General features: G+C 44.7%; 1 long non-coding RNA gene across 2 annotated transcripts in view; it reads right to left on the bottom strand.

The window, feature by feature from the left end:
* LOC116741823 overlaps nucleotides 1-22,485 on the bottom strand; it is a 30,593-nt gene that overhangs the window by 1,955 nt on the left and 6,153 nt on the right. The window contains exon 3 of one of the 2 annotated variants that reach the window (XR_004346277.1): nucleotides 20,095-20,154. The exons of the other annotated variant lie outside the window; for it this stretch is intronic. This is a non-coding gene — a long non-coding RNA (uncharacterized LOC116741823). Of the gene's footprint in view, nucleotides 1-20,094; nucleotides 20,155-22,485 lie in introns of those variants that run through there. 2 annotated transcript variants of the gene reach the window in all.

Genomic DNA, 22,485 nt, shown 5'->3' with positions numbered 1-22,485 from the left:
CCCCATTCACCACAACTAGAGAAAGCCTGTGCACAGCAAAGAAGACTCAATGCAGCCGTAAATAAATAAATAAATTTATAAAGTTTTTTTAAAAATTAAAAAGAAAAAAGAGCGAGATCCCTAGATTCCACTGCTATTGAGAATCCGTCACCCCCAAAATTTAGCCCCCTCTTTGAAGAGCCCTCTTCATTTCTCATCTTCCTGGTGCTTTTCTCAGCCAGTTCCCGCATCGTTTTTGAGCCTCCTGCCTCTTCTCTCCTTGCTAAGAGTTCAAGCCGTGATGGAGCTTAGCATCTGTGACTCTATGATGGGGGGGATCCGCCCGTCTGAACATAGAGCACTGGGGCGCAGGCTCCCGAGGCAGCTCTTCTACCAGGGAGGATAGCACTCCCACAGCTTCCCTCCTGCAGCCGGGGAGCTCGAGGTGGCCTTCTGTTGTGTCAGAGTCCATCCAAGCCGCGGTCCAAAGCAGCGCCTTTCTGAGGAGCCCTGAGATGCCCTGGCAGCCGCAGTGCATCCCTGCCCGGCCTTACCCTGCTCTGCTGTGCTCCGAGCTACAGTGGGATGAGCTGGAAGCCGGCCAGTGGCTTCGGACTGAAAGATATTAAGGAAGCTCTGCTATTACACAACAGTGACCAGGACAATGCTTTGGAAGACCTCACGGCTCGGGCGGGAGCCAGATGAGACCAGGCCCTGCCACGGAACCACCCCCGCAGGAGGCCCTGAGGGGAACACCTGTGGGCAAGAAGGGGCACACTTCCAGATTTTCTTTCAGGGGAGGAAGGTCAGGTGTAGAGACTGTGCTTGCCAAGTCTCTGTGAGCCTAGGTCCTGAGCTGGGGAGAAAGTGGGGAAGATTTGGGCATGCAAATGCCCCTAGAACTGTCCTGGCTCCTTCCATAGTAAAAGTATCTGTATTCTGAGAAGTGTCCTTCCCACCTTGGCCATCCAGAGAGACTTCTCTGGTCTTTCCGGGGTCTGTATGGCCTCAGCGGAAACCTGGCCCAGCTGCCAAAAGGAGTTGCGGAGGAGGAGGTGGGAGGGCCTGACTCAGTGCCACTCTGGGGCTCGATGTTTCCCGCCTCTGTAAGGGTGGACTCACCTCTAATCCAAGTTGAGTGCGATTGAAAGGTTCTTCCGGGGTTTTGTTTTTTCCCCTTTTAACAACATCACTTAGCGTTACACTGGTTCTGCAGTGTCTCTGAGGTGCAAAGAATGCCCTTTTCCTCTTGGGGCCCTGACTTTGCCTTTTCTGCAGGGCAGTTACCATACTTCCCTGCCCCAGCCTGTTTCTTTTGGCCTGGTTTGGACCATAGTCTTCTACTACCCGAGACTTTAGAGCCCCCTGCTCTAGAAAACAGTTGTCAGCTTAAGAAATCATTGGCCCCTTCCCAGCACATCAAGTGGGGAAGAAAGAGGCTTTGATTTAGTCACCCAGCACTAACAACAGCAACAAAAAAACAGTTCAAAAACAGCTTCTCTGTTTTTGGACTTATTCTCCCAGGGCCTTGTGTTCTGATAACATAGTTCTTAGAGCCAGTGGTTAGCACGTTCCTTTTTGAAGGTCCTGGAGAGCTTCCCTCACTCCCCCCATCCTTTCACCTTCTTGGTGAGATAAGAGGGGTGAACCCTTGAGGAAGTGGAAGGCGGTTCTTCTCTGCGGGGCCCCCAGTGAAGCAGTACGACTGGCACTTAGGTTGTAATCCATGTTAAGCCGAAACAAAGCTATGGTAAATAATAAGAGACTCGGGGGCAATGTCTTTTGGTAACTGGGACATTTGTGGGGGGAGGAGGGAGGGGAGTAGATTTTTACAAAGGAGCAGGGGATCATAATGAAAACTACCACTTAGGGGACTTCCCTGGTGGCGCAGTGGTTAAGAATCCACCTGCCAATGCAGGGGACACGGGTTCGAGCCCTGGTCCGGGAGGATCCCACATGCCACAGAGCAACTAAGCCTGTGTGCCACAACTACTGAGCCCAAGTGCTGCAGCTACTGAAGCCCGCATGCCCTAGGTCCCGTGCTCCCCACAAGAGAAGCCACCGCACTGAGAAGCCCGTGCACCACAACGAAGAGTAGCCCCTGCTCACCGCAACTAGAGAAAGCCCGTGCGCAGCAACGAAGACCTAACGCAGCCAGAAATAAATAAATGAATACATAAATAAATTTATTTTTTTAAAAAAACTACCACTTATAGACTATACGCTGTGTGCCAGGCATCGTGCTAGATGCCAGAGACTCTGTGATAAATCAGATGGCACCTCCACCTTCCAGTTACCAGAGAGGCCTTGTCTCAGCAGCTACTCAGACATCACTGAACTGAAATGTTTGAGGGTCAGCAGCTTAAGATCTATCTGCTTCCTGTAAGTGTGTACAACAGTTCAAGAAATTCCTGTGAGCAGTGATTTCATGGATCTGGTCTATTAACAAAAACAAACACCTAGAATACTTCCAGCTGGTCAGCGGGGGTAATGCAGCACAGGGCTCTGTCTACTGATGCGGTATCCTGCAAGTTCAAAGAGGGTGATGCTACGTGTGTCTGGGAATTTGAGGATTACGTAAGAAATTTATTACACTTAGAACTACATCAACTAAGCCCTTTAAATATTTGTAGGTGGCACCCACTTCTAGACAAAGTTATCGAGACTGTGTGACGTAGGGTGAATATTTCGCGCTTCCAGATTTGCTCAACTGGTATCTCCATTTTTCGGTGACCAGAGAGGTCAGCCTCGTGACTAGTAGGTACTCAGACACCTGAAATGTTCGCATGTAGGTCGAACACTAACAGCGTTTGCTAAGCCTGCCCAGCAAGTTGTCTTTTTTTTTCCTTGTAAGTGTACCCAACCGTTCAAGAAATTCCTATGAACATGAATGCCCTAGATCTAGCCTATTAAGGAAAAACAAATTTCTTCTTTCTTAAAGCCAATTGATTTAAAGCAGTGCTCAAAATCAGGTTTGATGGCAAATTTCAACACTGTAAAACTTAACTCGTTTTTGTCACATTACATGTTATCTGACCTGATGACTCAATCCCCAAAAAAGCAGAAAATTGGCAAACTATTTGCCTTAATCATTCTTTTTTTTTTTTTTCCCCTGGCCTTGTAGCAAGCGGGATCTTAGTTCCCCAACCAGGGATTGAACCGGTTTCCCCGGCAAGTGGAAGCGCAGAATCCTAACCACTGGACCACCAGGGAATTCCTCCTTAATCTTTCTTGTCCTGCTTTAGGAGCACATATTTCTATATTGGAGATGTGTGTCATGTTTTTCTACCAATTTATGTGCCTGACCCAACCCATGAGAAAGTAGTCAAACTTTCCAGGTACGTACAACATACAGTGCTGGCGTCAAGCTGGTCCAACTGGACAAGCAAGCACACCGGAGGCTTTGATAAGACACAGAGATAATCCGCACAAAGATTCAGAGGCTTGCAAGCCCCCCCCCCCCCCAGCCTGGTGCCTCGGGGTATGACGGTCAGGGGTGTGCTGGGACACACGTACTAAGTGAAAGACTGACTGCAACTCCTGGCATCCCTCACCACAGAGGAAGAAGCCTCTTTGGATTCTGGTGATGCATCCCACGCTCAGGACAACCCATCCAGTCCATATACCAGGTGACCCAAAGGCAGCCCTTCGCATGGGGCCTGGAGCAGGAAGGAAGTCTTCACTGGGCCCAGGCTACAGGCAAAGCAGTTCTGCTCGGGCCACATGATCCTACGGGCCTGAAGCTGGTGCAGGTGATGCTGTGAGGAGCCATCGGCCAGCTCAAGGGAGAGGCGCACGCAGACCCAGGTCTGCTCCTTGGAAAACAGCCCCTGATTATGCTACAGGGCTCTGGAAGGGACTGAATGTCTGACCATGGACACCAAGTGGCCACACAGCAGCACTGCCCGTCATGACCTGGGTTCTGTCAGACTCATAGGACCAGGGGAGCCCAGAGGCAATCCATAACAAGACGGTGCCTCCAGGCTGAGCCCCAGCAGGACAAGAGGGCACACGTGAGCCGTGTAAGCAGGAGCCAGACCCCTGCCCCCACCACGGCTGCACGTGTCACACCTCTCCCCACCTCAACTGACACGAATAGCCACGTGGTGGCGGTGGTCCCGTCAAACCAGATGCAGCAGGAAGCAAGTGTCCACACTTGACGACGAGGGGTTGGCTCGGTGAGAGAATTCAAGCCAGAGAATGGATGGCAGCTTCCTTGTAGCCACACTCAGCAGTTACCTCGAAAGACAGCGGTATGGGGGAGCCTTCCCGATGGGCAGTGTACCTGACTGCACGTGCTGAGTCAAAGGAAAAGCAGCCCAGGATAAAAATATATATGGACTCACGGGCAGTGGTGAATGACCTGGCTGGCTATTTTGGGCACCTGAAAGACCAAGGATGAGGAGGTCTGGGATGGAGGACGCCTATGTGGATGGACATCAGGGTGTGGGCTCAGGGTGGGAAGACCTGGAGAGCGCACACCACGCTCAGCAGAAAGCATCCACCACAGAAGAGGCGCCCGCCAGTCAGCTACATCGACAGACGGACTCAGCCTGTGGACATCAGCCAGCCTTTGTCATCAGCCACCCCAGCACTGGAAAGAAGGTCACAGAACTGGAGTGGCGGTAGTGCCAGAGATGGACAGCCGACGTGAGCCCCATGGCATGGACCCCTACTTGCCAAGGCTGATCTAGATACCTCTGCCTCTGAACGTCCAACCTCCCAGCAACTGAAACCATCCCAGAGACCCCGCAGTGGCACTATTTTCTGATAGAACCAATCAGCCACTTAGCGGCAAGTTTACAGCATCCTGGGAAGGTGTACAACTTGTCCTACAGGAATAAGCACTTATTCCAGGCCGGATTGCCCTTCCTGTCCACAGAACCTCAGCCAGCACCACACTTGGGGGCTGTGAAGTTTCTGACCCACCTAGCGTTCACCCTAGAGACCCACTTCAGCATCCTGCACATCCCAGCCCCGGCGGGACCCAGCACTCGAGGTCCTGCCCCCAGCACAGCGGAGGGGCCCGTTTGGAAACAGCCCTCTGCCGCCAGGCTGAGATGCCATCTTCCAGGTCGTGTGCTCTGAGCCGGAGGCCTCTGCGGCGGCGTCTCCAGTAGAGAGGACGCAAGGGTCCGAGAACCAAAGGGCAGGAGTGGGAGCGTCCTGCTTCCCATCCTTCTCCAGGGCCCACTGGGGGCCTTCCTGCTGGCCATCCCTCCCCCTCTGCACTCTGGAAAGCCAGGGGACACAATGAAGTGCCCACCGAGCTACAGGATATGGCTGCTTTGTGCCCATGTGTCCAGAGACCCAGAGGTAAGGGGACAAGCCCCACCTTGGCAGGGGTAATTGGCTCTGAGCACCACTAGGGGTAGAGTTGCCGCCCCACAGCAAGGGCAGCAGTCACCGCGGTGATCCACTTGGGACGACTGTGACCAGGAACGGTCAAGTGCAGCAACACCAACCCGAGAAGAGGATCGGATCCTCAGAGACGAGGGCTGGGGTCACACCACCAAGCCAGCCACCAGGACTAGCAGGACAGACAGAGGAGGGCAGGAGGAATTGAACGGACGGTGGCGGAGGGGCCAGCGCGCATCGTCATGGCCCTGAGTCCTCGAGAAGCAACAGACCGTAGTTCGCCCCACTGCCCAGGAGCCCTGGAGCGGCTGAGCGGAGGCCTGTGGCAGGCGGTAGCGGGGCTGCCAGGGTGGGTGCGCTTGAATCTCCCTCCAAGACAGAGCCCACTGCCAGTGACACTGTAGCCACAGCGTCTGGGGGCTCCATCCAGCCTTCAATCGCGGCCATGCCCTTCCAGGCAGCCCCCAGCCAAGGACTGGCCAGGACCGTGTTTGCCCAAAGTGGGACTCCTTTAAGGGACAGCCTTGACCCTGGCCCTCCCGTTGAGCTGACCAAAGCTTCGCCAGATTGCCAGCCTAGGCGAGGGCCCTCCCTGCCCGGCCCTGCGGCTTTCCTCTGTGCCTTCCACACGCGCGCGTCAGGCCCACATTGTGACCTGCGAGCTTTTCCCGCTCAGTTTTGCTTCCTCTCCTTGGGTCTTTCGCAAGCTTTCCCCCGCCCCATGCGTCTCCTATCACTGCCAGAACGTGTTACCACAAACCCAGTGGCTGCACACGATAGCAGTTCGTTGTCTTACAGTTCTGGGGGCTAGAAGTCCGAAATCGAGGTGTCAGTAGAGCCGCGCTCCCCCTGAGGACCGAGGGAGGAATCGGTCCCAGCTTCCGGGGGCCCCTAGCCCTTGGGGTGCCCCTCGGCTCGTAGCCATGTCACCCGTCTCCACCTCCGTCCTGAACGTGGCACTCTGTCCTGTGTGTCTGCTTCTCTTTAGTCGTGTCGGACTAAAAGCCCAGCCTGCTCCAGGGTGACCGCCTCCCAGCTTACATTTTGATCACATCTGCAAGGATCCTCTTTCTAAATAAAGTCACGTTCACGGCCACCAGGGGTTAGGATTCCAACGTATCTTTTTTTCTTGGGGGCAGGACCCGATTCAACCCACACGCCCCCACCAGCCCACTCGCATTCACTGTCTGCTTCCAGAGGCCCCAACTGACACAAGAGGTAAAAAGGTGATTGACAGGTCAATTCAGTTTACATAGAGAATGGATTATTCAGCCATTTAGTGGAATGCACCAAGTTTGACTTTATTGGTCATTTCCTTAAAGCCCAGCTACTGTGAAGCCTACTGTGATGTGTGGATTTCTATCAGATGGAAAAGGTCAGCCCAGAGGTTACTGCCCTGTAGGACATTAACCCATTTTGTCTCTACTAGCCAATTCGTTTCAGTGTTCCCGGGACTGACTATATAAATCTCTGTTCCTCAAATTCCCTTTTAAACCAGACTTGTTATCTTACTGGTTCCCCCATTAATTACAAGTTGAATAAAATCTTTGACAGGTGTTCCTTTCGTACATATTTGAGAGTCACACTGCAAACTTGTTGACATTGTGCTTTACAGCACCTTGGACCTCCCTGTGACCATGAACTCACCCCCTGCATCCCGCCTCCCGGGAGCCGTGGGCAACCCACCCTGAAAGAACAAATTTCTGTGGGCCAGCCTTGCAGAAAAGCCACGAGCCCATAATCTTGACACCATAAATGCTTAATGCTCAAAGGTGACAAATTTTCATTGCATTTCATCACCTGATAAATCTATGAAGTTGGTGACGAATAGGAAATTGAAGAAGGCCATTTACAGAGCTGTTCAAATTCAGATTTTGCATGCTAGAATAACGCACTGCCGACAGTTTGATAGGGCTCTGCTACCTAATTCAAACCTCACTATGAGCGACATTTTTACAGATGAGAAAACTGAGTCTCAAAGGAATGTAAGCAATCGGTCCATCTCAGGCACTGCAGGAAGTCAAGTCCACATTTCCAGCCTCTACACCAGCCTTCCTCACGTCTAAACTGCTGAAGAGGGTTCTCTTCCTAAAAGTTACATCACATGTGTTTTACCTAAATACGTGTGAATCTATTAATTATGCACACACAGAAAATAATGGGACATCTACCAGGAATTTCTAAAGTAAATACCACCATCATTTCTCTGTATCTTAGCACAATACAAATCATTACAAACTCAAAAGTGAATCCAAACTCTAAAGTGAATCATGTTTATTCTTTCTTTTTTTTTTTATGTTGAAGTATACTTCATTTACAATGTCATGTTAGTTTCAGGTATATAGCACAGTGTGTGTGTGTGTGTGTGTGTGTGTGTGTGTGTATATATATATGTATATATATATATATGTATATATATATATTCTTTTACAGATTCTTTTCCCTTTTAGATTATTACAAAATATCGAGTAGAGTTCCCTGTGCCGTACAGTAGATCCTTGCTGATTATCTATTTTATATACAGTAGTGTGTATATGTTGATCCCAGCCTCCCCCCACCCCCTTTCCCCTTCGGTAACCATAAATTACTTTTCTATGTCTGTGAGTCTATTTCTATTTTGTAAATAAGTTCATCATTTTTTTTAGATTCCATATATAAGTGATATCATATGATACTTGTTTTTCTCTGTGTAACTTACTTCACTTAATATGATAATCTCTAGGTCCATCCATGTTGCTGCAAATGGCATTATTTCATTCTTTTTTATGGCTGGGTAATATTAAATTGTATATATGTACCACATCTTCCTTATCTATTTATCTCTCGATGGACATTTAGGTTGCTTCCATGTCTTGGCTACTGTAAATAGTGCTGCTATGAACACTGGGGTGCATGTGTCTTTTCGAATTAGAGTTTTCTCCAGATATATGCCCAGGAGTGAGAATGCAGGATCATATAGTAATTCTATTTTTAGTTTTTTTAAGGAGCCTCCACACTGTTCTCCATAGTGGCTGCACCAATTTACATTCCCACCAATGGTGTCGGAGGGTTCCCTCTTCTCCACCCCCTCTCCAGCATTTATTACGTGTAGACTTTTCCATGACGGCCACCTGAAGGGAGTGAGGTGACACCTCACTGTGGTTTTGATGTGCGTTTTTCTAATCATTAGCAATGTTGAGCACTTTTGCATGTGCCTGTTGGAGGTCTGTATGTCTTCTTTGGAGAAATGTCTATTTAGATCTTCTGCCCGTTTTTTGATTGGGTTGTTTGGTTTTTTTTGATATTGAGTTGTATGAGCTGTTTATATATTTTGGGAATTAATCCCTCGTCAGTCGCATAATGTGCAAATATTTTCTCCCATTCTGTGGGCTTTTTTTTTTAATGGTTTCCTTGGCTCTGCAAAACTTTTAAGTTTAATTAGGTCCCATTTGCTTATTTTTGTTTTTATTTTCATTACTCTAGGAGACGGATCCAAAAAGATATTGTTGTGATTTATGTGGAAGAGTGTTGTGCCTATGTTTTCCTCTAGGAGTTTTATAGTATACGGTCTTACATTTCAATCATGTTTCTTTAACACAAGGGTAACATATTCCCCTAACACCTTCTCAGTCTGTGAGTATGTGGTGTGGCAGTTATCAAGCCTGGAAAGCATACCCTGAATTGGAGACACAGAAGACCAGTGCTTGATTCAACCTAAGATGCTCAAGTGGGCTGTGTGCACAGGACGAGGGTGGCTGCGCTGGGATCAGCCTACACTCCCACCATTTGTCAGGACGGGATACACAAACGCTTCCTGAAGACCGGATGTGGGTCATGCCAGAGAGTGCTATCATGTGGTCATCTTGTGCCCTACAGATACTCTGCAAAGCCCAAGGGGACCCAATAGCAAGATGCTGGAGGCCAAGGCTAAATTCTTAGGGGCTGAGGAAGGAGGACCAAATGAGCATCCCGAATAGTGACGCATCAGCCTGGATCAGGGGAACAAGGGTCCCCAACAGCAGGACTCTCCTGGGATCCTGTGGTATCACCTGCAGAAGGCAACTGACTCATTAGTCAGTTTCAAACATCTACCCTGCCCGGAGAGCATCCTGGACCATGCCAGTTCAAAGAGGGGCTTTCCTACTCTATACGCCGCTCTGCCCCGACCCTTTTCCAACACTGGAGTGCGTCCAAGGAACTGGACGGGATGCAGGAGCAGGAAGACGGGGAGCGAAGAAGAGGCTCTGAGGGCAAGACGGGGAGAGAGTGGAGAAGCCAGCCACCTGCCCCACCCGCACTGCGGAAGGGAAGGAGATCTGGTGCAGAGCTAGAACTGACTGTTACCTCAGAATAGCAGGACATCCTTGTGCCTGCCTGAGTTTCTTCCAGGAACAAGGGAAGATTACCTCTGCTCAATAACCTTTGTACGGACTGTAGGAGACAAAAGTAAAACTGAATTTCCAGTGTGTTACAAATACCGCTTGTTTCACATACCAGCTATATGTATATTAACGCCCAGTAGGAAGGAAACCTGTTTAGCTTGGGCTTAATGTGTTTATTAAGAAAATTTATCCAAATTTTGGAAAGAGGAAAAAAGGGATTATGAGTTGTTGTTTCAGTGTCCCGCTCACTTTCTAACAAGCTTGCTAGAAAAACCTTCTTCTGACTTGCTACTTAGTATTGGTTAGGATGTTTTAAAGTTCTAAAGGAGATTAACTTGAAGAAAACTGATAGCACAGCAACTGATATTTGTCTTAGAGCAGAGCTCACGCCCAAAAGTATCATTTATTGCCCTGTGGGAAATTAGCCATGTTTGTAGTAATGCAGTAATCTCATTCTACATTTAAAAATAAAGTCTTTCCTGGGCTTCCCTGGTGGCGCAGTGGTTGAGAGTACGCCTGCCGATAGCCGGGGACACGGGTTCGTGCCCCGGTCCAGGAAGATCCTACATGCCGCGGAGTGGCTGGGCCCGTGAGCCATGGCCGCTGAGCCTGTGCGTCCGGAGCCTGTGCTACGCAACGGGAGAGGCCACAACAGTGAGAGGCCCGCGTACCGCAAAAATAAATAAATAAAAAAAATAAAATCTTTCCTGATTAACAAATGGACTCTTGTTCCTCACATGCTCCTTGAGGCTTTACCATCCCGTTGGTAAATGACTTTAATCAACCCTTGACACATTTTGATTTTATATTTGTATGAGATATTCATGCTTTGTAACTTTTTGAAAATTAAACTTTACAACTGTTTCCAAAACTTACTTAGCTGCCAAAACACTACTAGCTCTTTCCCCTAATCTCATTAAGCCCACTGACATCCCTGGGGACCAGATCTCAAGGAATCTGCTTTGGAAATTGCCACAAAGGCAGTCTGTCAGCCAGGAGAACAAAGGAAGTGCCTGGTTTGTAAATAGGCATGATGACCCTTGTTGATTAAGCCAAAGGAAGATTTCAGGCCATCCAAAAAAGACTAAAAATTGAGACAGCGTCCCAATTCACACACTCCTCTCATCCCCTAATCATCCCTGAGAGTAAAGTGAGGTATTGCTGTTTAGGAAAATGCAACTAGCATAAACATCCTCATGTCAAATATTTAATTAGGTATTTGAACTTTGGTGTAGATACATGTAGGAACATATGAGGTTGTTTTCTAATTAAAAGAGAGGGTTTTTTTGTGGTTTTTTTTTTTGCATTACGCGGGCCTCTCACTGTTGTGGCCTCTCCCATTGTGGGACACAGGCTCCGGACGCGCAGGCTCAGCGGCCATGGCTCACGGGCCCAGCCGCTCCGCGGCATGTGGGATCCTCCCGGACGGGGGCACGAACCTGCGTCCCCTACGTCGGCAGGCGGACTCTCAACCACTGCGCCACCAGGGAAGCCCAAGAGTTCTTTTTTATTGAAAAAGACCAATAATCACTAAAGTAAATATTAGAATTACAGGTAACTACACCTTCAGAGAGAATTGAGCCATGTTCAGCTGTTTAATCAACTGTTGGCATTTGCAGAATCAGGATGAAACCTAAGATGCTATTAATGTCATCTCCTTTCTTCATTTAACAATGTCATAAATATTGTCATTAAATATTGTTCTGCATGATTTTTAATGGCCTTGAACTTGTCCATTGTAGGGAGGTACCAAAATTTATTTTATGAATCTTGAACTGTGGACCATTCAGTTTGCTACAAATTCCTAACAATTTCTTTAGGTTAAGTTCCTAGAAGTGGAACATTAAAATGAAGTGTATTTGTCGAGGTTTTTTTTAACATGGTGCCAAATAGTCCTCCCAAAAGATTGTACAATTAAGAATTCCACCAATAGGTGTATGAGTGTGCTGTTTCCATACATTCTCCACAATACTGGGTATGGTACCTTTAAATATTTTGCTGAATTCTTAAAATTGAATTACAGTTGATTGACAATATTGTGCTAGTTTTCAGTGTACAACAAAGTGATTCAGTTATATATATATAAACATTATATATATATAAATGTTCTTTTAACATTATAAAATTTTTTAAATTCTAAAATTATAATTAAAAAAATTTAATTTAAAATTTTAAAAATTATAATTAGAAATTTTTTTAATTAAAAAATTTTTTTTTCATTAAAAAATTTTAAATCTTAAAAATTTTAGGGGCAGGAGCTTCAAGATGGCAAAAGAGTAAGACCACCTTCCTCCCCACAAATACACCAGAAATGCATCTACACGTGGAACAACTCCTACAGAACACCTACTGAACGCTGGCAGAAGACCTCAGACCTCCCAAAAGGCAAGAAACTCCCCACGTACCTGGGTAGGGAAAAAAAAAAAGAATAAACAGAGACAAAAGGATAGGGATGGGACCTGCACCAGGGGGAGGGAGCCACGAAGGAGGAAAGGTTTCCACACACTAGGAGCCCCTTCGCGGGCGGAGACTGTGGGTGGCGGAGGGCGAAAGCTTCGGTGCCGCGGGGGAGAGAGTAGCAACAGGGGTGCGGAGGGCAAAGCGGGGAGATTCCCACACAGAGGATCAGGGCCGACCAGCATTCACCAGCCCGAGAGGCTTGTATGCTCCCCCGCCGGGGCGGGCGGGGCTGGGAGCTGAGGCTTGGGCTTCGGTCGAAGCGCAGGGAGAGGACTGGGGTGGCGGCATGAGCACAGCCTGCAGGGGGTTAGTGCTCCACAGCTGGCCGGGAGGGAGTACGGAGAAAAGTCTGGACCTGCCGAAGAGACAAGAGACTTTTTCTTCCCTCTTTGTTTCCTGGTGCGCGAGGAGAGGGGATTAAGAGCACTGCTTAAAGGAACTCCAGAGACGGGCGCGAGCCGCGGCAATCGGCACGGACCTCAGAGACGGGCATGAGACGCTAAGGCTGCTGCCGCCACCAAGAAGCCTGTGTGCGAGCACAGGGCACTATCCACACCTCCCTTCCGGGGAGCCTGTGCAGCCCGCCACTGCCAGGGTCCCGGGATCCAGGGACAACTTCCCCAGGAGAACACACAGCGTACCTCAGGCTGATGCAACGTCACACCGGCCTCTGCCGCTGCAGACTCGCCCCGCACTCCGTGCCCCTCCATCCCCCCGGCCTGAGTGAGCCAGAGCCCCTAAATCAGCGGCTCCTTTAACCCCGTCCTGTCTGAGCAAAGAACAGACGCCCTCCGGAGACCTACACGCACAGGTGGGGCCAAATCCAAAGCTGAGCCCTGGGAGCTGTGCGAACAAAGAAGAGAAAGGGAAATCCCTCCCAGCAGCCTCAGGAGCAGCGGATTAAATCTCTATAATCAACTTGATGTACCTGCATCTGTGGAATACCTGAATAGACAACGAATCCTCCCAAATTAAGGAGGTGGACTTTGGGAGCAAGATAGATTATTTTTTCCCCTTTTCCTCTTTTTGTGAGTGTGTATGTGTATGCTTCTGTGTGAGATTTTGTCTGTATAGCTTTGCTTTCACCATTTGTCCTAGGATCTGTCCGTCCGGTTTTTTTTTTAATTTAAAAAAATTTTTTCTTAATAATTATTTTTTATTTTAATAACTTTATTTTATCTTTATTTTATTTTATCCTCTTTCTCTCTTCCTATTTTTTCTCCCTTTTTATTCTTACCCGTATGGAGGACAGGCTCTTGGTGCTCCAGCCAGGCGTCAGTGCTGTGCCTCTGAGGTGGGAGAGCCAAGTTCAGGACACTGGTCCACAAGAGACGTCCCAGCTCCATGTGATATCAAACGGCGAAAATCTCCCACAGATCTCCATCTCAATGCCAAGACCCAGCTCCACTCAATGACCAGCAAGCTACAGTGCAGGACACCCTATGCCAAACAACTAGCAAGACAGGAACACAACCCCACCCATTAGCACAGAGGCTGCCTAAAATCATAATAAGGCCACAGACACCCCCAAATACACCACCAGACGTGGACCTGCCCGCCAGAAAGACAAGATCCAGCCTCATCCAGCAGAACACAGGCACTAGTCCCCTCCACCAGTAAGCCTAAACAACCCGCTGAACCAACCTTACCACTGGGGGCAGACACCAAAAACAACGGGTACTACGAACCTGCAGCCTGCAAAAGGGAGACCCCAAACACATTAAGTTGATCAAAATGAGAAGACAGAAAAACACACCGCAGATGAAGGAGCAAGATAAAAAGCCACCAGACCTAACAAATGAAGAGCAAATAGGCAGTCTACCTGAAAAGGAATTCAGAATAATGATAGTAAAGATGATCCATAATTGTGGAAATAGAATGGAGAAAATACAAGAAACATTTAACAAGGACCTAGAAGAACTAAAGAGCAAACAGTGATGAACCACACAATAAATGAAATTAAAAATTCTCTAGAAGGGATCAATAGCAGAATAACTGAGGCAGAAGAATGGATAAGGGACCTGGAAGATAAAATAGTGGAAATAACTACTGCAGAGCAGAATAAAGAAAAAAGAATGAAAAGAACTGAGGACAGTCTCAGAGACCCCTGGGACAGCATTAAACGCATGAACGTTCAAATTATAGGGGTCACAGAAGACGAAGAGAAAAAGAAAGGGACTGAGAAAATATTTGAAGAGATTATAGTTGAAAACTTCCCTAATAGGGGAAAGGAAATAGTTAATCAAGTCCAGGAAGCGCAGAGAGTCCCATACAGGATAAATCCAAGGAGAAACACAAGACACATACTAATCAAACTATCAAAAATTAAATACAAAGAATATTAAAAGCAACAAGGGAAAAACAACACATAAGGGAATCCCCATAGGATAACAGCTGATGTTTCAGCAGAAACTCTGCAAGCCAGAAGGGACTGGCAGGACATATTTAAAGTGGCGAAGGAGAAAATCCTACTACCAAGATTACTCTACCTGGAAGGATCTCATTCAGAGATGATGGAGAAATTAAAACCTTTACAGACAAGCAAAAGCTAAGAGAATTCAGCACCACCAAACCAGATTTACAACAAATGCTAAAGGAACTTCTCTAGGCAGGAAACACAAGAGAAGGGAAAGACCTACAATAATAAACCCAAAACAATTAAGAAAATGGTACTAGGAACATACATATCGATAATTACCTTAAATGTAAATGGATTAAATGCTCCAACCAAAAGACATAGACTGGCTGAATGGATACAAAAACAAGACCCGTATATATGCTGTCTACAAGACACCCACTTCATACCTAGGGACACATACAGACTGAAAGTGAGGGGATGGAAAAAGATATTTCATGCAAATGGAAATCAAAAGAAAGCTGGAGTAGCAATTTTCATATCAGACAAAATAGACTTTAAAACAAAGACTATTACAAGAGACAAGGAAGGACACTACATAATGATCAAGGGATCAATCCAAGAAGATGTAACAATTGTAAATATTTATGCACCCAACATAGGAGCACCTCAATACATAAGGCAAACACTAACAGCCATAAAAGGGGAAATCGACAGTAACACAATCATAGTAGGGGACTTTAACACCCCACTTTCACCAATGGACAGATCATCCAAAATGAAAATAAATAAGGAAACACAAGCTTTAAAGGATACATTAAACAAGATGGACTTAATTGATATTTATAGGACATTCCATCCAAAACAACAGAATACACATTCTTCTCAAGTGCTCATGGAACATTCTCCAGGATAGATCATATCTTGGGTCACAAATCAAGCCTTGGTAAATTTAAGAAAACCGAAATCGTATCAAGTATCTTTTCCGACCACAACGCTATGAGACTAGATATCAATTACAGGAAAAAATCTGTAAGAAACACAAACACATGGAGGCTAAACAACACACTACTTAATAATCAAGAGATCACTGAAGAAATCAAAGAGGAAATAAAAAAATACCTAGAAACAAATGACAATGAAAACACAATGACCCAAAACCTATGGGATGCAGAAAAAGCAGTTCTAAGAGGGAAGTTTATAGCAATACAATCCTACCTTAATAAACTAGAAACATCTCAAAAAAAGAACCTAACCTAACACCTAAAGCAATTAGAGAAAGAAGAACAAAAAAAACCCAAAGTTAGCAGAAGGAAAGAAATCATAAAGATCAGAGCAGAAATAAATGAAAAAGAAATGAAGGAAACGATACCAAAGATCAATAAAACTAAAAGCTGGTTCTTTGAGAAAATTGATAAACCATTAGCCAGACTTCTCAAGAAAAAAAAGGGAGAAGACTCAAATCAATAGAATTAGAAATGAAAAAGGAGAAGTAACAACTGACACTGCAGAAATACAAAGGATCATGAGAGATTTTTACAAGCAGCTATATGCTAATAAAATGGACAACCTGGAAGAAATGGACAAATTATTAGAAATGCACAACCTTCCGAGACTGAACCAGGAAGAAACAGAAAATATGACCAGACCAATCACAAGCACTGAAATCGAAACTGTGATTAAAAATCTTCCAACAAACAAAAGCCCAGGACCATTTGGCCTCACAGGTGAATTCTATGAAACATTTAGAGAACAGCTAAAACCTATCCTTCTCAAACTCTTCCAAAATATAGCAGAGGGAGGAACACACCCAAACTCATTCTACGAGGCCACCATCACTCTGATACCAAAACCAGACAAAGATGTCACAAAGAAAGAAAACTACAGGCCAATATCACTAATGAACATAGATGCAAAAATCCTCAACAAAATACTAGCAAACAGAATCCAACAGCACATTAAAAGGATCATAAACTATAATCAAGTGGGGTTTATCCCAGGAATGCAGAGTTCTTCAATATACGCAAAACAATCAATGTGATCCACCATACTAACAAACTGAAGGAGAAAAACCATATGATCATCTCAATAGATGCAGAGAAAGCTTTCGACAAAATTCAACACCCATTTATGATTAAAAACCCTCCAGAAATTAGGCATAGAGGGAACTTTCCCCAACATAATAAAGGCCATATATGACAAACCCACAGCCAACATCGTCCTCAATGGTGAAAAACTGAAAGCATTTCCACTAAGATCAGGAACAAGACAAGGTTGCCCACTCTCACCACTCTTATTCAACATAGTTTTGGAAGTTTTAGCTACAGCAATCAGAGAAGAAAAGGAAATAAAAGGAATCCAAATCGGAAAAGAAGAAGTAAAGCTGTCACTGTTTGCAGATGACATGATACTATACATAGAGAATCCTAAAGATACTACCAGAAAACTACTAGAGCTAATCAATGAATTTGGTAAAGTAGCAGGATACAAAATTAATGCACAGAAATCTCTTGCATTCCTATACACTAATGATGAAAAATCTGAAAGTGAAATTAAGAAAACACTCCCATTTACCATTGCAGCAAAGATAATAAAATATCTAGGAATAAACCTACTTAAGGAGACAAAAGACTTGTATGCAGAAAATTATAAGATACTGAGAAAAGAAATTAAAGATGATACAAATAGATGGAGAGCTATACCATGTTCTTGGATTGGAAGAATCAACATTGTGAAAATGACTCTACTACCCAAAGCAATCTACAGATTCAATGCAATCCCTATCAAACTACCACTGGCATTTTTCACAGAACTAGAACAAAAAATTTCACAATTTGCATGGAAACAGAAAAGACCCCAAATAGCCAAAGCAATCTTGAGAAAGAAAAACGGAGCTGGAGGAATCAGGCTCCCTGACTTCAGGCTATACTACAAAGCTACAGTAATCAAGACAGTATGGAACTGGCACAGAAACAGAAAGATAGATAAATGGAACAGGATAGAAAACCCAGAGATAAACCCACGCACATATGGTCACCTTATGTTTGATAAAGGAGACAAGAATATACAGTGGAGAAAAGACAACCTCTTCAATTAGTGGTGCTGGGAAAACTAGACAGCTACATGTAAAAGAATGAAATTAGAACACTCCCTAACACCATACACAAAAATAAACTCAAAATGGATTAAAGACCTAAATGTAAGGCCAGACACCATCAAACTCTTAGACGAAAACATAGGCAGAACACTCTAAGACATAAATCACAGCAAGATCCTTTTTGACCCACCTCCTAGAGAAATGGAAATAAAAACAAAAATTAACAAATGGGACCTAATGAAACTTAAAAGCTTTTGCACAGCAAAGGAAACCATAAACAAGATGAAAAGACAACCCTCAAATGGGAGAAAATATTTGCAAATGAAGCAACTGACTAAGGATTAATCTCCAAAATATAAAAGCAGCTCATGCAGCTCAATATCAAAAAAACAAAAACCCAATCCAAAAATGGGCAGAAGACCTAAATAGAAATTTCTCCAAAGAAGACGTAAAGATGGCCAACAAACACAGTAAAAGATGCTCAACATCACTAATCATTAGAGAAATGCAAATCAAAGCTACAATGAGGTATCACCTCACACCAGTCAGAATGGCCATCATCAAGAAATCTACAAATAATAAATACTAGAGAGGGTGTGGAGAAAAAGGAACCCTCTTGCACTGTTGGTGGGAATGTAAATTGATACAGCCACTATGGAGAATGGTATGGAGGTTTCTTAAAAAACTAAAAATAGAACTACCATACGACCCAGCAATCCCACTACTGGGCATATACCCTGAGGAAACCATAATTCAAAAAGAATCATGTACCAAAATGTTCATTGCAGCTCTATTTACAATAGCCAGGACATGGAAGCAACCGAAGTGTCCATCAACAGATGAATGGATAAAGAAGGTGTAGCACATATATATAATGGAGTATTTCTCAGCCATAAAAAGGAACAAAACTGAGTTATTTGTAATGAGGTGGATGGACCTAGAGACTGTCATACAGAGTGAAGTAAGTCAGAAAGAGAAAAACAAATACCGTATGCTAACACATATATATGGAATCTAAAAAAGTAGTCATGAAGAACCTAGGGGCAAGACGGGAATAAAGATGCAGACCTCCTAGAGAACGGACTTGAGGATACGGGGAGGGGGAAGGGTAAGCTGTGACAATGTGAGAGAGTGGCATGGACATATATACACTACCAAACGTAAAACAGATAGCTAGTGGGAAGCGGCCGCATACCACAGGGAGATCAGCTCGGTGCTTTGTGACCACCTAGAGGGGTGGGATAGGGAGGGTGGGAGGGAGGGAGACGCAAGTGGGAAGAGATATGGGAACATATGTATATGTATAACTGATTCACTTTGTTATAAAGCAGAAACTAACACACCATTGTAAAGCACTTATACTCCAATAAAGATGTTTATAAAAAGAAAAGAAAAAAAATTTAAATTAAAAAAATTTTTTTAATTCTAAAATTTTAAAAGATTAAAAATTTAAAGCATTAGGGCTTCCCTGGTGGCGCAGTGGTTGAGAGTCCGCCTGCCAATGCAGGGGACATGGGTTCGTGCCCTGGTCCGGGAAGATCCCAGATGCCACGGAGTGGCTAGGCCCGTGAGCCATGGCCGCTGAGCTTGTGCGTCCGGAGCCTGTGCTCCGCAACGGGAGAGGCCACAACAGTGAGAGGGCCGCATACCGCAAAAAAAACCAAACAAACAAACAAAAAACATTAAAACATTATATATGTAAATGTTGTTTTTCAGATTCTTTTCCATTATAGGTTGTTACAAGATACTGAATATAGTTCCCTGTGCTATAAAGTAAATACTTGTTTTAAATATCTTGGTTCATTTAATATATTGGTTAATGCAACTGGTTTATTTAGTAGGGAGAGACTGGTATCTCATGGCTTTAATTTGCACTTAATTACTAGGTAAGGTCAGTACTTTTTCATATATTTTGGCCATGTTTTCCTAGTTGTATGTTTATTTTTCTACATGAACTTCAGTATCAAATTGATTAGGTCCTAGAAAAGATTTAGTGGTATTTTTATTGAGGTCATGTTAAATTCATAAATTAACTTATAGAGAACTAAAGTGTTTATGATACTGAGATGTTCCATCTAAGAACACTGGATATTTTTCCATTTGTTTAAAATTCACTGTTGTATCTTTTAGAAGTGTTTCAAAGTATCCCCATATAAATTTTGCACGTTTTTATGTTTATTCCTAAATACATTTTCTATATTATATTTTCTAAATGGCAATTGTGTATCTGAAGCCTCTTTTTCTTTTAAGAAATTTATTTCTTTATTTTTGGCTGCATTCGGTCTTCGTTGCTGCACACGGGCTTTCTCCAGTTGTGGCGAGCGGGGGCTACTCTTTGTTGCATGCATATGCTTCTCATTGCGGTGGCTTCTCTTGTTGCAGAGCGCGGGGTCTAGGCACGCAGGCTTCAGTAGTTGTGGCACAAGGGTTCAGTGGTTGTGGCTCACAGGCTTTAGAGAGCAGGCTTAGTAGTTGTGGCGCACAGGCTTAGTTGTTCTGCAGCATGTGGGATCTTCCTGGACCAGGGCTCGAACCCGTGTTTCCTGCATTGGCAGGCGGATTCTTAACCACTGTGCCACCAGGGAAGCCCCTCTTATTTTTTGTATGCTGATATTGTACAATATTTTGCTATCTTAATGAAACTTTTTGTTGAGTCAGCTTTAATTTTGATTCTCTGAGGCTATTTAGGGTTACTATCATATCATCTGCATTTTTTTTTTTTTTACCAATTCTCCTGTCTCCTTTTATAATTAGCATTGGTTAATACCTCTAGTATCAATACAATGTTAAGTAGTAATGTACATAATGGGCATCCTTTTCCTGTTCCTGATCTTAATAGAAATGCCTCTAGTATTTCCCCTCTAAGTAGATGGTAGTTTAGAGCTATGATATACGACATATATATGAGTAGGAACAGGAGTTGAATTTTGTCAATGATTTTTCAAAATCTAGAGAGATGATATTATTTTTCTCCTTAAATCTGTTAATATGGTATATACAGTTGACCCTTGAGCAACATGGGTTTGAACTGTGTGGGTCCACTTATACTCAAATTGTTTTCAATAGTAAATACTATAGTACTGCACAACCCACGATCGGTTGAATCCTCAAATGTAGAGCTGGGGATACAGAGGATCTTCAGATAATGGATAAACTATGTATACCAAGGGCCAACTATAAATTATTCTTAGATTTTTTAACTGCACAGAGGGTTGGTGCCCCTAACCCGCATGTTACTCAAGGGTCAATTGTACTATATTCATTAATATTTCCAAATATTGAACCAACCTTGTATTTAGGATTAAATTGTATTTGGACATGATGCATTATTTCCTTAATGTGCTGGTACATTCTGTTTACTAATACTTTGTTTAGTATCTGTCTGCTGAATTGTGTCTACCTAAAATGTTGAAGTCCTAAGCTACAGTACCTCAGAATGTGACTGTGTTTGGAGATAGGGTCTTTGAAGAGGTAATTAAGTTAAAATGAGGTCTTTAGGGTGGGTCTCAATCCAATGTGACTGGTTTTCTTATAAGAAGAAGACATTTGGACCAAGACAGGCATGCATACAAAAGAAAGGCCGTGTGCAGACTCAAGGAGAAGGTGGCCATCTGCAAGCCAAGGAGAGAGGCCTCAGAAGAAACAAAACCTGCTCTCACCTTATCTTGGACTTTCAGCCTCCAGGACTGTGAGAAAATAAATGTCTGCTGTTTAAGCCACCCAGTCTATAATATTTTGTTCAGGCAGCCCTAACAAATAATAAAGTATCTTAGCCTTGATAATCGTAAGTGACATCAGTCTGTAATTGTTTCTGTATTATTTTAATCAGGAATCAGTATCAACATTATACTGGCTTTATAAAAGTTTTCCCCAACATCACTTAGTTGAAGTTCATCCTCTAACAGACTCTTCAAGTGGGGCTCATAAACTCTGTTTTTCCCAAGCTTTTGCACGTTCAAATCAATTTTTCTATAGTCTTGATACTTGAAGGAGAATATAGTGGGTTGAATAGTGTCCCACAAAGAGAGATGTTCAAGGGACTTCCCTGGTGGTCCAGTGTCTAAGACTCCGCCCTCCCAATGCAGGGGGCCCAGGTTTGACCCCTGGCCAGGGAACTAGATCCCATATACAGCAACTAAGAGTTCACATGCCACAAATAAAGATCCCGCGTGCTGCAACTAAGACCCGGTACAGCCGAATAAATAAATTAACATCAAAAAAAAAGAGAGAGGGCTTCCCTGGTGGCGCAGTGGTTGAGAGTCCGCCTGCCAATGCAGGGGACGCGGGTTCGTGCCCCGGTCCGGGAAGATCCCACATGCCACAGAGCGGCTGGGCCTGTGAGCCATGGCCGCTAAGCCTGCGCGTCCGGAGCCTGTGCTCCGCAACGGGAGAGGCCACAACAGTGAGAGGCCCACGTACCGCCAAAAAACAAAAAAAAAAGAGAGAGAAAGAGATATTCAAGTGCTAACCCCTGGTACCTGTGCATCAACTTATTTGGAAATTGGGTTTTTGCAGATATAATTATCTGCAAATCTTGGGATGAGAGTATCCTTGATTTAGGATGGACCTGAAATGCAATGGCTGGTGTTCTTCTAGAGAAAAGAGGGTGAGATTTTAAACAGAGACACAGAGGGGAAGACCATGTGAAGACAGAGACAGACTGTAGTTATGCAGCTACAAGCCAAGAATGTCGAGAGTTGCTGGCACCCACTGGCAGCTAGGAGTGAGGCATGGAACAACAGATTGTCCCTCGGAGCCACCAGAAGAAACCAATTCTGCCAACACCTTGATTTCAGACTTCTGGCCTCCAGAACTCTGAGAGAATAAATGTCCATTGTTTTAAGCCACCAAGTTTGGTAATTTGTTATGATAGC

The sequence above is a fragment of the Phocoena sinus genome, chromosome 16, assembly GCF_008692025.1.
Source record: "Phocoena sinus isolate mPhoSin1 chromosome 16, mPhoSin1.pri, whole genome shotgun sequence".
In the NCBI taxonomy this organism is placed as follows: Eukaryota; Metazoa; Chordata; class Mammalia; order Artiodactyla; family Phocoenidae; genus Phocoena; species Phocoena sinus.
The sequence above is the reverse complement of the archived record's forward strand: the minus strand, read 5'-3'. Positions and strand labels throughout refer to the sequence as shown.